The sequence below is a fragment of the Macrobrachium rosenbergii genome, chromosome 43 (assembly GCF_040412425.1).
Source record: "Macrobrachium rosenbergii isolate ZJJX-2024 chromosome 43, ASM4041242v1, whole genome shotgun sequence".
Taxonomy (NCBI): domain Eukaryota; kingdom Metazoa; phylum Arthropoda; class Malacostraca; order Decapoda; family Palaemonidae; genus Macrobrachium; species Macrobrachium rosenbergii.
In genome coordinates this window covers 43,001,625-43,007,715 of record NC_089783.1, presented here as the reverse complement: position 1 = coordinate 43,007,715, position 6,091 = coordinate 43,001,625, and positions in this window count along the sequence as shown.

Sequence of the window (6,091 nt, the reverse complement as noted above, 5' to 3'; positions counted from 1 at the left end):
GATGTAGGGAAACAGAAGATGGGAAGTTTTCTGTTCAGCCTGATTGAAAATAAATTGATCATGGTGGACCCCTTAACTCAAATAACATCTCTGCTATTCAGGGATGTAGGGACAACTACAACCCTGCAATTTGACTCCAGCAACTGAGTTAATCCACCAGAACATTCTTCTGCCTGGAAAGTATCTGGTTGACGACTCAATGGCTTGAGAAGCCACCCACTCATGAATATGCAATGCCACCTGGTACATAGTCCTAGACACTATCCCACCCTGTTTGTTTACATAGGCAACTACAGTTGTGTTGTTGCTCATCAACACCACCAAACACCCATGTAAACCGCTTGCATTTCCAAATTGATGTATAGATTCAGTGTGTCCTCTATCTACCCACCTGCAATGAACTCTCCTCAGGTGCACAGAAGCTTCTTCAGAGGGAGGAAGTCAGTAGACCTCCTCGTAAGATGTGTCTATTGTCTAACCTCGAAGTAAAGTCCTTTCTCATTCCTGACCCATTGAAACAACCAAAGATGGCTCTGCCCATGGGGAACGAACTTCTCTAGCAATAACAGATGATCTAGGACCATTAGCCACAGCAAAGCAGGTTGTACCTGTTGCAACAGCAACTGCTGCTACCTCCCCAAGAGCCTACCAGGAAGGCTATTACTGCTACCATGTCCAAAAGCATACAAGATTTTTATCTGCTGCTTGGGGATATCAGACTTCTCCCAGTTAATCACAATCCCCACAAAGAGAAGGCTTTAAAAGTTAAAATGTAAGCTGCATATTCCATATGAAAACAAAAATAGTTGAAAATACTACATACTGCCACAAGAGAAATCAACAGTTTAAACCATTATTCTATATAATATAAAACAGTATACCATGTACAACTGCTCCATTCATAATAAGATTCCATACAAAATGCTTCATTAAGAACATATGACATTCCACTATCAGATGCGAATATTTTATCCTAATTTATGCAAGTAAAGCTCAGTGTCTATGAATGACTGAAAAAAATAAAAATATAAACCCCAGCTGCATGTGCTACTTTCTATACACTATAAAAAGAAATGCAATTTGAATTTGAAATGTCTTAAGAATATGATGACTGATGTGACAAATCCATGAAAATACACTGGGTGATAACTTATGGTGCATCACTCTTAACAACTGAAAAGTACATAGCAACAAATGCAAATATGAAATGTACACTTAAAATATATTTTAAACTACAACCTCGTCCAAAGTCCACTTGTACTTGCATTGTGTGTGGCTTATATATTTTGGTGCTTACAAGCTTTTGTTACTAGTACATTAGTGATTTTTTAACTATTTTACCCTCAGTTTACCTAAGTAAAATTATTTGTCCTACTTCCCCAACTTTTTTATTTAGCTATCCTTTTATACATATTAGGTACTTACTTTGCCTGACCTTCCTTATATTGTTGGTTATGGTTACAATCCATTGCAAATTTATAACACGGATGAAATGGGAATCCTTGGCAAAAAATGTACCCTGTGGCTTGTTTCACATACGAAGAGAAAACTGCATCTGGGTTTATGCCTGCCAAAGTTTTACAACACTGAAGATCTGACTCTGATGCCTCTGCAGAACAGTCAGAAGGATCCATTATGTAGCTTTAAGTAATCTGGAAGTCTGATTTGAAGGCATGGATGATGAAAGCTCCAACCACAGCTACATGGCTTGCTGTGCTTTGTTGTCTCCTGGGAGGTTAGCCAAGTGGAATAACTTTCCAAAGTTCCCCATCATTAATAATTCTCTAGTGATCGAGGTCACATGTGGCTGGTACACAGCAATGAAGCAGTTTTTTGGCCTTCAGGACTACCTCTCTCACCCAGTCAATGGAGCAAGGGATCACTGCCACAATTGTAGCCTACTAATAGCAGCTTGGCAAAGTTCTTAACACTAACTCTAATGGTATGGTCAGGTAATACAGGAAAAATTTCAGTTAAGGATAATGACTAATTTGTTAATTTATGGGATGAAGTCTAGCCTTCTATGTTCAACTACTTTTGAGAGAGAATATGGCCTGAATCCATTCATGTCTTCAAGGGCTTCCCTTTTGTAGACAGCACAAGTGAACCATTGAGAGGTTTTACACTAAAGTTTGATAAGGGAGGGAGATGATGTTGAAATGCTACTTGAGACATAGCAGAACAGAACAGAATATAGAATTTAGGCAAAAGGCCAAGTGCTGGGGCCTATGAAGTCATTCAGCCCTGAAATGGAAATTGACAATAAAAAGGTTTGAAAGGTGTAGCAGGAGGAAAACCTCGCAGTTGCACTATGAAACAGTTGTTAGGAGAAGGTGTAAAGATGAAAGAAAGAGAATATGAACAGAAGTACAGCAAAAGGAATGAAAGGGGTTGAAGCTAGGGGCTGAAGGGATGCTGCAAAGAACCTTCAGTAATGCCTAAGTGTAACGCATGAGGTGAATCGACGGCACTACACCCTATGGGGGGTTAAGACATAGCAAGCCACTAACCAATAAGGAGTTGATGAAGCTTGAGCATGAGCTTGCACCAAAACATTAAAAGAGCCTAGATGTCAAACATTTAGTTTTCAAAAGAGAAATACTGACATACCAAGTAAGCATACAAGGATCTCCTCGTCTTTTCGATCCCTATCGTTTCTGACCCTTAACCTACTAACTCTGAGTCCTTTAAGATGATAGCTATCATGTTGATGTACTATATGTGGGGGGTGGTAGAAGGCTAGAGTTGGATAGGGAAAATGGTTGATAACTTCTCTTGGAGTGGACACCAATGATGGTGAGTTGAATTTTCTTTTTTTTTTATTCCTAATCAACTGGCTTTGCAAATAATGTATATATTTTGTTTGATATTCTTAGTAAATAAGATGACTTTAAATTTTAATTGGGCCAATGATAAGTTGCCTAACGGTAATCACTTGGAATGTAACCCAACTTTCCTTAAGATGTTAAAATTGAAATATGAATTTTTCCCAATATGACTAGTCTTTACGGACCACAGCCCATCATATAAGCAAGACCTACTATATATGCTATGCATGTTGACAGCTCTATGACTTGGAATAGCTTTGTTGGTAAAGACCAGTTCTTTCCTAATTGCTACCTGCTTGCCTAGTACCCTCTTGGCTGGAACTGGACCCATCCATTCGTGAAGAAGTAAGGCATTCTACAATAACATGTAGTTAGTAGCCAAAAATAAAATTACCACATATCACATTTAAAGTTTGTCAGTATCCCAACTTTAATTTTGTTACTATTACAGTATATGGCATCATTTGATTTTCCAGTGTTCCCCAAAATGAAAAATTTTTTTTTTTCATGGTCCCATTGGGGCTAATGCTATCACTGCGCCTCACTTGCTTCAAGCATTACCAGAGTGTTTGCAGTATCCCTCTCGGGACTAGCAGCACCCACCTTTTAGCATCGGTACTTAACCTCCACTCCTGCATCCATTCTTTTATCACATTGTCCCACACCCCTATTACAACTTACTGCAACTGTGTGGTTTTCTCCAATTTTCATTTTTAAATCCTTTTACTTCATGTCATTTATTTTTTGGATCTCTTAATCCTGCTGCTCAACCACTCCCACTCCTTTTCACTGTCTTAAGTACTGTACAGTATAGCTAAAGTGCCCAAGTGCTTGGCTTTACATATAGCCATCTGAAAATTCATCGGTTAATTTTTAAGAAATCTGTTTTCTATTTCATTAGTGTAACTAATACAAAAGGGTCACTACTAATAAAATGCAATATATTCCTCATGTAACTTCTTGATAATGTTTTGTTTGATTTTCATACTAAAGGATTTTCAGCTAATCTCTAAACACAAGAAATTTGTTTGCTTTGCTACACCCAAATTAAGCAGATTTTATATAAAACTTCTAGAACATTCTCGAATAAACAATTCCATATATGTTTACTGAACTGTGGAGGGATGTCACTTCATATAACTGGTTACAGAAATACTTCTTATTCAAGGTTTAGTCATAAAACAAATATGAAGTAATTTAAATACAGTAATTGATTATACCTTGAGGTGCAATCTACTTTAAACCACGTAAAAAAAAATCCTATAATCATAAAAAAGATGTAATATTAGGCAATATACATCCCCCTTAAATGCATAGAAAGTTATTTTTTCTGGTGCACACCATGTCATGCTTATATACAAACAAATTACAGACTTGTCAAAAATTCTTAGAATAAAAAATTTTCCTTGCATCATTCTGAAAGTGTTGCATATATGTATTTTCATAAGTACCTCATGCAAGACAAACTGTGAAAGCCAACTACTAATCTTCCTATTGAAACTCTGGTTTTTTCAACACAATTTCTCCCCAATGGGACCTTGCATCACACTTTTCCAGTCAATGAGAATTGCAAGCATGTGTTCAAAATATGTGACTACAAAGATGTTATCTGCACTGTTTCTTCTCAAATCAATAGCTTAAACATATAATACACTAAATTTTCTGGTGACTTATCGTTGACAAATAATTTCTTCTTCTACAAAATATTATGAATTGTGAAACTTAGCCCCATTAATATCAAGCTTAGGTTACTCTTGATTAAAATTGTATTGCATAAGTACTAAATTAGGAAAAAGACTGGAAAATACTGTATTTTCTTACACCATATAAAAGCTAATTTGCTCAAGTAATTATTTATGTAATGAGCAAACAAATATCGAGATAACTACAAATGCTATACCAACCAGAAGTCACTGCAATGAGCTTTATTAAAAATGTGTTTATCGCAACACAAAGCTGCCTTTTCAATTGTATCTTTATGATGAGAATTTGAATTCTTAACTTTACTAATAATAATTTATGTATTTATTTGTTCAGTAGTTCTATATTTTAAATAGAAGACATAACATTTATTTTATTTTTCAATTTCATTTACGTTATGATAAAAAAACATTAATTCTACATGCCAAAAAAGTAGTTCCTAAACCACAGTTTAGCATCATATGACCCTTGTTAAATACTGTCGATCCTTTCTAGCAGTCCCGTTGACATAGGTTTCATAAGCCATCACTGATTACCTCTTTAAAAAGACAAATTGCATGTTGTTACGTTGTTACTTGTTGATGGAAACCAAGATTTTATTATACATTCTACAGTCTAAGGCTTGGTTAACTGTGCTGAACCACTGATATCTTCAAATAGCAAAAACACAACAGGCACCGAATGTTCTATTGATAGAACACTGGATGAAAATATCAATAAAAATACAAAAAGTGCCTGTTCCAATGTACACATACTCAAACCTGCTGAAAATGAAACAAGTGAGGTAGCAAACTTTTCTTGAGTAACATACTCCTATTCAATGGTAAATATCACTGCTGCTACTTTTATCAGATATTCAACCCGTGTGCTTGCTCCTTACTGAAAAGTTAAGGAGAATATCCAATGCATGGTCACCTCCTCTTTCAGCCATTTATTTTTTATTAATCTTGACAAATATTAGTATTTGTTCTTTCTTCCTCTACTAATCATACAACAAAAATGTCAATGCTAACATTACACATAAATGCAAAATCAAATGCCTGCTGCTTTCCAAAAAATAAGAAGCATTACAAATTTTGAGCTTGCTGAAGTGCCATAAAAACCTGTTTCAAAAGGAGAGACAGTCAGGATTTTAGATACTGTCCCTGAGAGAGAGGGGTTCCCAAGCAGATAACAGATGGACAATTGTTGAGTTGGCATAAACATCTAATAAATGAGGGTGGTGATAATGCACGTAAAAGTTGCAAAATGTACAGTGGATAACTCTTTCACATTTGTATCCTAAATGAATGGCAAATATACACAATTAGAACTTAAACAGTACAGGCAGTCCCCAATTATCAGCGGACTCGGTTATTGGAGATCTGGTTTTATGGCACTTGTCTAGCGATGAAAATCAGCGATTTTTGGCACTGAAAAATGCAGATTTCCGCTTATTGGCACCGATAATTGGGTATTGCGCCAACACATACCTAACACTGATGCCAATAAGTGCCGAAAATTCCTGATTTTCGGTTATCGGCGATTTTCGCTTAACGTCACGCTGTCGTAACAGAGCCCCT